At 42.5% G+C, this 12,322-nt stretch overlaps 1 protein-coding gene across 1 annotated transcript in view; it reads right to left on the bottom strand.

Annotated features, from left to right (window-relative positions):
* Positions 1-4,433, bottom strand: part of cdh18a (cadherin 18, type 2a) — a 78,936-nt gene extending 74,503 nt beyond the window's left edge. Inside the window, exon 1 of the mRNA XM_021613325.2 lies at positions 4,136-4,433. The gene's annotated coding sequence lies outside the window, so the exon portion shown is untranslated. The remainder of the gene's footprint in view (positions 1-4,135) is intronic.
* Between the last annotated feature and the right edge of the window lie 7,889 nt (positions 4,434-12,322).

The following is a 12,322-nucleotide window of genomic DNA, read 5'->3' as shown; positions in this document are numbered from 1 at the left end:
TGTGCGTGCTAGCATTTAATACAATATCAGTACTTACACAACAGGTGGAATCCATTTATCTGGAGGCTGCATTCATTGTAGCTGGGAATTTTAACAAGGCTAATCTGAAAACAAGACTCCCTAAAATTTATCAGCATATCGATTGCGCAACCAGGGCTGGAAAAACCTTGGATCATTGCTATTATAACTTCCGCGACGCATATAAGGCCCTGCCCCGCTCTCCTTTCGGAAAAGCTGACCACGACTCCATTTTGTTGATCCCTGCCTACAGACAGAAACTAAAACAAGAAGCTCCCGTGCTGAGGTCTGTTCAACGCTGGTCCGACCAATCTGATTCCACACTCCAAGACTGCTTCCATCACGTGGACTGGGAGATGTTTCGTATTGCGTCAGACAACAACATTGACGAATACGCTGATTCGGTGAGCGAGTTCATTAGAACGTGCGTTGAAGATGTCGTTCCCATAGCAACGATTAAAACATTCCCAAACCAGAAACCGTGGAATGATGGCAGCCTTCGCGTGAAACTGAAAGCCTGAACCACTGCTTTTAATCAGGGCAAGGTGACCGGAAACATGACCGAATACAAACAGTGTAACTATTCCCTCCGCAAGGCAATCAAACAAGCTAAGCGTCAGTATAGAGACAAAGTAGAATCTCAATTCAACGGCTCAGACAAAAGAGGTATGTGAAAGGGTCTACAGTCAATCACGGACTACAAAAGGAAAACCAGCCCCGTCACGGACCAGGATGTCTTGCTCCCAGGCAGACTAAATATATTTTTTGCCCGCTTTGAGGACAATACAGTGCCACTGACACGGCCCGCAACTAAAACATGTGGACTCTCCTTCACTGCAGCCGACGTGAGGAAAACATTTAAACGTGTCAACCCTCGCAAGGCTGCAGGCCCAGACGGCATCCCCAGCCGCGCCCTCAGAGCATGCGCAGACCAGCTGGCTGGTGTGTTTACGGACATATTCAATCAATCCCTATCCCAGTCTGTTGTTCCCACATGCTTCAAGAGGGCCACCATTGTTCCTGTTCCCTAGAAAGCTAAGGTAACTGAGCTAAACGACTACCGCCCCGTAGCACTCACTTCCGTCATCATGAAGTGCTTTGAGAGACTAGTCAAGGACCATATCACCTCCACCCTACCTGACACCCTAGACCCAATCCAAATTGCTTACGGCCCAAATAGGTCCACAGACGATGCAATCTCAACCACACTGCACACTGCCCTAACCCATCTGGACAAGAGGAATACCTATGTGAGAATGCTGTTCATCGACTACAGCTCGGCATTTAACACCATAGTGCCCTCCAAGCTCGTCATCAAGCTCAAGACCCTGGGTCGCGACCCCGCCCTGTGCAACTGGGTACTGGACTTCCTGACGGGCCGCCCCCGTTTGGTGAGGGTAGGCAACAACATTTCCACCCCGCTGATCCTCAACACTGGGGCCCCACAAGGGTGCGTTCTGAGCCCTCTCCTGTACTCCCTTTTCACCCACGACTGCGTGGCCACGCACGCCTCCAACTCAATCATCAAGTTTGCGGACGACACAACAGTGGTAGGCTTGATTACCAACAACGACGAGACGGCCTACAGGGAGGAGGTGAGGGCCCTTGGAGTGTGGTGTCAGGAAAATAACCTCACACTCAACGTCAACAAAACTAAGGAGATGATTGTGGACTTCAGGAAACAGCAGAGGGAACACCCCCCTTATCCACATCGATGGAACAGTAGTGGAGAGGGTAGTAAGTTTTAAGTTCCTCGGCGTACACATCACAGACAAACTGAATTGGTCCACCCACACAGACAGCATCGTGAAGAAGGCGCAGCAGCGCCTCTTCAACCTCAGGAGGCTGAAGAAATTTGGCTTGTCACCAAAAGCACTCACAAACTTCTACAGATGCACAATCGAGAGCATCCTGTCGGGCTGTATCACCGCCTGGTACGGCAACTGCTCCGCCCACAACCGTAAGGCTCTCCAGAGGGTAGTGAGGTCTGCACAACGCATCACCGGGGGCAAACTACCTCCCCTCCAGGACACCTACACCACCCGATGTCACAGGAAGGCCATAAAGATCATCAAGGACAACAACCACCCGAGCCACTGCCTGTTCACCCCGCTATCATCCAGAAGGCGAGGTCAGTACAGGTGCATCAAAGCTGGGACCGAGAGACTGAAAAACAGCTTCTATCTCAAGGCCATCAGACTGTTAAACAGCCACCACTAACATTGAGTGGCTGCTGCCAACACACTGACTCAACTCCAGCCACTTTAATGATGGGAATTGATGGAAAATGATGTAAAATATATCACTAACCACTTTAAACAATGCTACCTAATATAATGTTTACATACCCTACATTATTCATCTCATATGTATACGTACGTATATACTGTACTCTATATCATCTACTGCATCTTTATGTAATACATGTATCACTAGCCACTTTAACTATGCCACTTTGTTTACATACTCATCTCATATGTATATACTGCACTCAATACCATCTACTGTATCTTGCCTATGCCGCTCTGTACCATCAGTCATTCATATATCTTTATGTACATATTCTTTATCCCCTTACACTTGTGTCTATAAGGTAGTAGTTTTGGAATTGTTAGCTAGATTACTTGTTGGTTATTACTGCATTGTCGGAACTAGAAGCACAAGCATTTCGCTACACTCGCATTAACATCTGCTAACCATGTGTATGTGACAAATAAAATTTGATTTGATTTGATTTGAGGTGTTTCTAATCCTGAATGCTGATTGGTTAAAACTGCATTCCATGATGTTAAAATGGCTATTTACTTTGTCCCATATGACTGTACAATCCACTGGCTCATCGGCCCAGACAGGCAATTTATACATTTGATCTGCACTATAAAAAGCATCTAGACATTATCTCACATTTCTTTTACAATAACATTTAGTTTTCAACATCGGAGATTTGTATAAACCTTGCCTTCTGTTTCTCCTACATGTGTGGGCTAGCTTCTCTGAACAACAGTGTCCTGACGAGAGAGACCATTTTCTATGCGAAGCGATGTCAGGCCTCATTACATCATTGTTATGGATGTATCCAAATACATGTCACTAGAAAACAGCTTAAACAAATGCAAATGCAGCTACTTTGCTGTTATTCTGGCTGCGCTGTTTGACGTGACTGTGCAGTAAGTTAGCAATAGTTGGATAGCTAGCAAGCAAGGGATAGGAACGTTGCCAGCCAGTATGGCAATGGAACATTTAGAACAAAAGACTTGGTTGTGTCTGTAGATGCAGAACAAAAACACTGATCGACTGTGTCGCGTCTCTGGCAATCAAATCGATAGAATGAACGACAAGCCGGCTTGAGTAGCAACCCTAAATTTGTGTCGGGACTATATCATGTGGAAGAATGAAATAGTATGAATAAAATCATCAAAATAATTTTTTTTATGAAAATATGTCAACCATTATTGGAATATGTTGGTAACCCGTAGTATAAAAGTGATAATGCCCTCGAAGTCTGTGTTTGTAGGATATATTGACAAGGTTTGCCGCCCCTCGACTTTGTCTCCGGCCTAATAACACCCATGTCAATATATCCTACAAACACCGGCTTCTCTGGCATTATCACTTAATTGTTGCATTTACAACTTGTCAAAGTCCTATTATCAACTGATTTGAGCCAGTGAATGACTAGGGATTGACTGCACTGTTTGAATGGAATGTTGGCATATTGACAGTTCATTTTTATAATTAATAGAATACTTACTCTAAAACTGTCCGGCCAGCTAGCTAACACACATACAGTTCAGATTTTTTTTCTCACATTCATTGTTTTAAATATTATCTTATCACAGCACTGGGAAACCATGGTTGACCAACTCCCTGACCAACATGGCTGACCTTTTGACTGTCATAAGAAGGTTCATGTCCATTCTAGTCTCCTCCACCACATCCTCTGAACATTCTCTCAAAATCTCTCATTAGACAACACAACAAAATCCCTCCCTTATGAGTGAAGATTCCCTAAGCCGGAAATGGCTCTCTTAAAAATCACACACAAAGCGTTCTTTTAAAAGCAACCGAAAACAACATTTTCTATCAACTAGAACATCTCAGAAGTGTTCCATCCTACCTGTTTCACTTTCAGTTAAATCTCAGGGCTCCATCTCAAAGCCACGTGGATCAGGTACAGAAACCACATGCAGAGGGGAATGCAATGCATTCGCTCAATTCCGGATGGCGTAAAGAATGAACAACTCCAGATCCAGTCACCCACGAGACCTAGGGATGTGCATTGTCCTCATTTCAGCACCGTCGAGAACAGCTCCAAGGGAAAAAATGTCCATTACAAGAAAAAAGATAGAGAAAAAGCTGGGGGAAAGGAGAGAATACCAGCACAATACCCTGCCAGTCTGCTCTCTATCCCTCTATCTCTTTCTCAGTCCCCTTCTCTCCACTCTCTCTATTGCTCTATTTCTCTCTCTCTATCTCTCTCTCTCTCTCTCTCTCTCTCTCTCTCTCTCTCTCTCTCTCTCTCTCTCTCTCACACACACACTTCTGTGCTCTTGCACTCACAGTTGTGTAATCAATTGGGTCTGATAGAAAATAATGGCACTCGATTTCACAGGACAATCAATACGATGTATTGTATCCCCCTGACTCTACCCCAGGCTGCTGCGACTGTACCGAATGGATTACAACACACCAATTAGACATTTGGCAGAGTGCAACAGACACACTATATTCCAAAAGAAAAAGAAATACATCTGCAGCAGTGTAACATAGGGAACACTCAAATTGATGCAAAGTATGAGCTAATAGAATAATACATTTAAATCCAAAGGGTGGAAGGGGACTGACTGGCACCTTCCTTAGGGAATACTGTAGTACTCCTTGGGGAAAATAGTCTTTACAATTTTCACTGTTTGATAGAAAATGTAATGGAACTCCCCAGTGTGTGTCTTCTGGTCAAGTAGAAATGCAGCTAAGTATAATAATAAACACAGACTAACATTGATGTGTTTTGTTATGTTGCAGCCTTATTCTAAAATTGATTAAATAGCTTTTTCCCTCATCAATCTACACACAATACCCCATAATGACAAAGCAAAAACTGTTTTGGGGATTTTTTTTGCAAATGTATCAACAAAAAAACAACAACTGTATTATCTCATTTACATGAGTATTCAGAACCTTTACTCAGTACTTTGTTGATTACAGTCTCAAGTCTCCTTGGGAATGAAGCTACAAGCTTGGCACAAATGTATTTGGGGAGTTTCTCTCACTCTTCTCTGCAGATCCTCTCAAGCTCTATCAGGTTGGATGGGGAGCGTCGCTGCAGAGCTTTTTTTTGGTCTCTTCAGAGATGTTTGATGTGGTTCAAGTCCGGGCTCTTGCTGGGCCACTCAAGGACATTCAGAGACTTGTCCCGAAGCCACTCCTACATTGTCTTGGCTGTGTGCTTAGGGACGTTGTCCTGTTGGAAGGGGAACTTTAGCCTTTAGCCTTTAGCTTTCATCAAGGATCTCTCTGTACTTTGCTCGGTTCATATTTCCCTCAACCCTGACTAGTCTCCCAGTCCCTGCCTTTAAAAACATCCCTACAGTATGATGCTGCCACCATCATGCTTCACCCTAAGGATGGTGACAGGGTTCCTCCAGACATGACTCTTGGCTTTCAAATGAAAGAGCTCAATTTTGGTTTCATCAGACCAGAGAATCTTGTTTCTCATGGTCTGAGAGTCCTTTAGGTGCCTTTTGGCAAACTCCAAGTGGGCTGTCATGTGCCTTTTACTGAGAAGTGGCTTCCTTCTGGCCACTACCATAAAGGCCTGATTGGTGGAGTGCTGCAGAGATTGTTGTCCTTCAGGAAGGTTCTCCCATCTCCACAGAGGAAATCTGGAGCTCTGTCAGAGTGGTCATCTCCCTTTCCAAGTCCCTTCTCCCCGATTACTCAGTTTGGCTGAGTGGCCAGCTCTATGAAGAGTCTCCAAACTTCTTCCATTTAAGAATGATGGAGGCCATTGTGTTCTTGGCGACCTTCAATGCTGCAGAAATGTTTTGGTACCCTTCCCCAGATCTGTCCCTCGAAACAATCCTGTCTCGGAGCTCTACGGACAATTCCTTCAACCTCATGGCTTGGTTTTTGCTCTGACATGCACTGTCAACTGTGGGACCTTATATAAACAGGTGTTTGCCTTTTGAAATCATGTCCAATCAATTGAATTTACCACAGGTCGACTCCAATCAAGTTGTAGAAACATCTCAAGGATGATCAATGGATGCACCTGAGCTCAATTTCGAGTTTCATTGCAAAGGGTCTGAATTTCTTATGTAAATAAAGTATTTCTGTTTTTATTTGTAATACATTTGCGACAATTTCTAAAAAACTGTTTTTGCTTTGTCATTATGGGGTATTGTGTGTAGATTGATGAGGGAAAAAAGCAATTTAATCAACTTTAGAATAAGGCTGTGACTTAACAAAATGTGGAAAACGTCAAGGGGTCTGAATCCATTCCGAATGCACTGTACAGTAGGATAATGTACTGTGTATGTGTACTGTAGCATATGCACATCCAAAAGCACTCAATAAATGTATTGTCTAGGTTACTATTTTTGTTCATTCTGGGAACAGGATTTGACCTGAATGTAATCATACTTCAAATCTCTGAAAATAACATTCAGTTTATAAATCAAATTCATCAAATTAGAGTATCTTAAAGAAAACCTCAGATGTAAAGTTCTATAATTAGCTCCATCATATTCAAAATTGCCATATGTTAGAGACAGAGAAAACAAATAGGTTCTTCTAGGAATTATCATGGACTACTGAAGCGTTCTTCAGTTTATAATGGACTACCATTAACAATTAAAAATCCTTACAGCACTAAGATATTACGCAACTGTTAATATAAGGCCACATTATTTAAGATACTTTATCAGATGGTGAATCATCCATGTGAAGATTAAAGTCGCACTCCAGTCTCCTTTTTCACCTCATTTATCAGCTGATTTACTTAACAAAAGGCACATCTCAGTAAATGGTTGAGGTATCCTCATGACATGGTGGGGCTTTCCTCTTCTTTTCTCTATTGCTCCTCTATGGTTCCTGCAAGCAAGGCGGGAGGCTGATGACATCAAAGGGCACCATAAGACCTACTCCTTATTCTTTTGGCCTACTCCTTGAAGTTTGGAAAAAAAACACTTTGCTCAAACATATTTTTGTTCCCCTTAAGTGTGTGTACAGTACTGTATTCATACGTGGGATATTGTTTCTCAACAGGAAAAGTACAAAAATAGCTGGAGTGCGTCTTTAAAGAGAAATCTAAAAACATGTTTTACTTCATATTCATCATCTCCAGCACCACTTCAACATCAACATACATTACCATTCAATCGTTTGATGTCACTTAGACATTTCCTTGCTTTGGTGGTGGTAAAATGGGAGATTTGTACAGGGTAAAAGCAATTTTTTTTGTCCATGAAAATAACATAAAACTGATCAGATACACAGTGTAGACGTTGTAAATGTTGTAAATTACTATTTTAGATGGAAACGGCAGATTTTTTATGGAATACCTACACAGGCGTACAGAGGCCCATTATCTGTTCCAATGGCACGTTGTGTTAGCTAATCCAAGTTTATAATTTTAAAAAGCTAATTGATCATTAGAAAACCCTTTTGTAATTATGTTAGTACAGCTAAAAACTGCTGTGCTGATTTAAGAAGCAATAAAATTGGCCTTCTTCAGACTAGTTGAGTATCTGGAGCATCAGAATTTGCGGGTTCGATTACAGGCTCAAAATGGCCAGAAACAAAGACCTTTCTTCGGAAACTCGTCAGTATATTATTGTTCTGAGAAATGAAGGCTATTCCATCTAAGCCATATCTCAGACTGGCCAATAAAAATAAAAAATTAAGATGGGAAAAAGAACGCAGACACTGGACAGAAGAAGTTTGGGAAAAAGTGATATGGACAGACAAATCTAAGTTTGAGGTGTTCGGATCACAAAGAAGAACATTCGTGAGACAAAGAAATAATTAAAAGATGCTGAAGGAGTGCTTGACGCCATCTGTCAAGCAAGGTGGAGGCAATGTGATGGTCTGCGGGTGCTTTGGTGGTGGTAAAGTGGGAGATTTGTACAGGGTAAATGGGATCGTGAAGAAGGAAGGCCATCACTCCATTTTGCAACACCATGCCACACCCTGTGCTTAATTGGAGTAAAAAATAAATAAAAAAATAAACATGATTTATAACCTTATCAACGTCTTGACTATATTTCCTATTCATTTTGCAACTCATTTCGTGTATGTTTTTATGGAAAGGACATTTCTAAGTGACCCCAAACTTTTGAACAGTAGTGAATATATAAAAATTGCGTGTTTCCATGTTTTCCACAAAAAAAAGATGGAGGAAGAGAAGTGTATGCAATGACATCATTAACCAATTAGTAGGCAATGCCGACTCATAATTGGTTAAAATCATACAATGCACATCGATAATGTCATATCTTCCTCTATCTTTTTTTACTGCAAAACATAGAAATGGGCAATGTTCACATATGTTGATGTTGGGGTGGTGCTGAAGATAATGAATATGAAGTTGAACAATTTTGAAATTTCCCTTCCCTTCCTTTTTTTGGTGACCTGACGAAATTCATATAGAAATGTGAGTTATATATTGGTAATTCTCATTGAAAGCAAATCTGTTCCATGTGCGCTGTATCTATGCTTCCTGCTTCCTGTTCTGAACTTTTACTTTCAGTTTTGTACACCAGCCTCAAACAGCTGAAAATATAATATTTATGGAAAATATATTTCACAGCGGTTTAGATGGTACAATGATTCTCTTCACTATAGTTGCTTGTTTTGTCACAAAACTATTATAATTTTAGCAACCAGAAAATGATGGAGTGATTTGATCAGTCCCTAGAATTTTTGGCCCTGGCGGAGACATGGCTCACCCCAGAGAACACTGCTACTCCAGCTGCTCTTTATTCATCTGACTATGTGTTCTCTCATAGTCTAAGAGCATCTGTCATCAAAGTGGTGGCACAGGGCTACTTATTTCTCCTAAGTGGAGATTTTCTCTTTTCTCCCTCACTCTCCTGTTCACCTCCTGATCTGAATTCCATGCTGTCACTGTTACTTGTCCACTCAAGCTTAACATTGTTGTCATCTATTGCCCACCAGGTGCCCTTAGAGACTTCCTCAATGAGCTTGACACCTTGATAAGCTAATTTCCTGACAATGGCTCACCGCTCATTGTACTGGGTGATGTCAACCTCCCGATGTCTGCCTTCAATTAATTTATTTCCACCTCTTTCTGTCCCCTCCTTGCCTCCTTTGACCTCACCCTTTTATAGTCCCCTCCCACTCACAAGGCAGGAAATACGCTTAGCCTAATCTTTGCTAGATGCTGTTTGCCTATTAATCTCACTGCAACCCCTGTTCAGGTCCCTGATCAATACTTTGTTTTCTTTTCTGTCTCCTTCTCCTCCTACCATAGTCACTCAGCCCCTACATAGATGGTCGTGCGCCATCACAATCTTTGCTTTCTCTCTCCCACTATTCTCTCCCCTTCTATCCTATCATCTCTCCCTTCTGCTAAATCTTTCTCTCTCCTATCTCCTGATTCTGCCTCTTTGACCCTACTCTCCTCCCTTTCAGCCTCCTATGACTCACACTGTCCCCTTTCCTCCCAGCCAGCTCAGCCTACCCGGCCTGCTCTATGGCTGAGTGATTCATTGTGAGTCAAGGGAGGAGCGGGAAGCTGAGCAAAAACGGAAGAAAAATGTACTTCTAGAGGAACTATCATCCTTTCACTCCCACCTCTCTATCTTTACTTCCACTGCTAAAGCCACTTTCTATCACTTAAAAATTTAAGCCTAACCCTAGGAAACTATTTTCCACCTTCTCCTCCCTCCTTAATCAACCACTCCCTCCCCCTCCCTCCTCCCTCTCTGTGAACCGACTTTGCATACTACTTTGAAAAGAAGATTGACGACATCCGCTCCTCATTATTAACTCAGCCTTTTGAGTCCATTAGTCCTACAAACATAGAACTACCCTATGCCTTGACCACTTTCTCCCCTCTCTCTCCAGATGAAATCCTGTGACTAGTGAGGTCCGACCGCCCAACAACCTGCCTGCTTGACCCCATCCCCTTCTCCAGACCATCTCTGGAGAGCTTCTATCAATCATCACTTTCTTCATCAACTAATCCATGACAACTGGCTGGATCCCCTCTGACTTCAAAATGGCCACAGTCGCTCCCCTCCACAAGAAACTACAGACCGGTATCCCTTCTTTATTTTCTTTCCAAAACACTTGAGCGTGCTGTCTCTGACCAACTCTCTCGCTATCTCTCAGATTGATCTTCTTGACCCTTGACATGTCACTCAACCAAGACTGTTCTCCTTTGTGTTATGGAGGCTCTCCACACTGCCAAAGCTTATTCTCTCTCCTCTGTTCTCATCCTCGTAGATCTATCCACTACCTTCGTCACCATGAACCATCAGCTCCTCCTCTCCATCCTCTCAGGGGTTGGGCATCTCAGGCTCTGCACACTCTTGGATTGCATGCTACCTGGTAGGTCACTCCTACCAGGTGACGTGGCGAGGATCTGTGTCTGCACCACATACTTTCAATACTGGTGTCCGCCAGGGCTTTGTTCTAGTCACCCTCCTCTTCTCTCTATACACCAAGTCACGTGGCTCTGTCATGTCCTCACATGGTCTCTCCTATCATTGCTATGCGGATGACACTCAACTACTTTTCTCGTTCCCCCTTTTTCATTGCAACAACTTTCTACTTGTGATGTGCTTGATGGCTTGATGGGGCTGATTTCCCAGATCCGTTCTTGCTGCAGCGTTCTGTTCCGCTGATTAAGGAGTCATTGACATTGATATTGATATTTTTAATCTGACTATTATCTCGGGTGCTATCCCCAGGGTTTGGAAGGCAGCCCATGTGCTCCCACTCCACAAAGTTGGTAACCCTTCCAATATAAATAATTATTGACCCATCTTGAAATTGTCTTGCCTAATCAACTGTCAGCTTAGATCCTTCCTAGCTACAAGCTGCATTCTGTGTTCACCAGTCTGGTTTCAGACCGGGTCATAGCACCACCTCTGCTGCAACCTTGGTGTTAAATTACGTGGTAAAGGGTATGGATAGGAGGATGCACTGTGCTGCCCTCTTAATTGACTTATCGAAGACTTTCAATACTGTTGACCACTCTTTATTGATTCAAAGATTGTCTGTAATCTGTATGGATCAGGCGTCATGTAATTGGTTTGAAAATGACTTGACAGGCAGGACACAATGTGTTTTTTTTCTTAAATCAGGTTTCTTAAAAAAAAAAAAAATCAGGTTTCCTTGATATTACGAAAGGTGTCCCACAGGAATTTAGGTCCTGTACTGTCTATATAAACAATGTTAGTCAATCTGCAATTTTTTACATACTGTACACCTGTATTGAATTGTATTTATTATGGATGCTCATTACTCTTCCTGGGGTCCAGCAACATAAGACAGTTACATACAGTTTAAAATACTACACAACATTACATTTCATGACACCTTACCCAACACATTTAGTGTGTTCCCTTAGGCACTCCACCACTCCACCACCACATATTTACAATACAACATCCATGTGCACAACATCCATATGCACGAGTGCGTGTCTTATCATGTGCATGTGTGTCTGTGCCTGTATGTGTCTCTTCACAGTCCCCGCTGTTCCATAATGTGTATTTTTATCTGTTTTTTTATCCGATTCTACTGCTTGCATCAGTTACCTGACGTGGAATAGAGTTCCATGTAGCCATGACTCTATGTAGTACTGTGTGCCTCCCATAGTCTGTTCTTGACTTGCGGATGGGGCGGCATGTCTTGTGGGGTATGCATGGGTGTCCAAGTTGTGTGCTAGTAGTTTAAACAGACACTTCAGCATGTCAACATTTCTTACAAAAACAAGTAGTGATGTTGTCAATCTATCCTCCACTTTGAGCCATGAGAGTTTTACATGCATTATAATTATTATTACCTCTCCATGTACATTTAAGGGCCAGCCATGCTGCCATGTTCTGAGCCAATTGTAATTTTCTGAGGTCCCTCTTCGTGGCACCTGACCACCTGACTGAACAGTAGTCCTGTTGCAACAAAACTAGAGCATCTAGGACCTGCCTTGTTGATAGTGCCTTGTTAGCTACTTTTGTATCAACATGTTTAGACCATGACAGTTTACAATCCAGGGTTACTCCAAGCAGTTTAGTCACCTCATCTTGCTTAAGAATTTCCACAATTCATTACA

Source organism: Oncorhynchus mykiss, chromosome 8 (assembly GCF_013265735.2).
Source record: "Oncorhynchus mykiss isolate Arlee chromosome 8, USDA_OmykA_1.1, whole genome shotgun sequence".
Classification (NCBI taxonomy): domain Eukaryota; kingdom Metazoa; phylum Chordata; class Actinopteri; order Salmoniformes; family Salmonidae; genus Oncorhynchus; species Oncorhynchus mykiss.
Note: the sequence above shows the minus strand (reverse complement) of the source record. Positions and strands in the feature narration are given on the sequence as shown.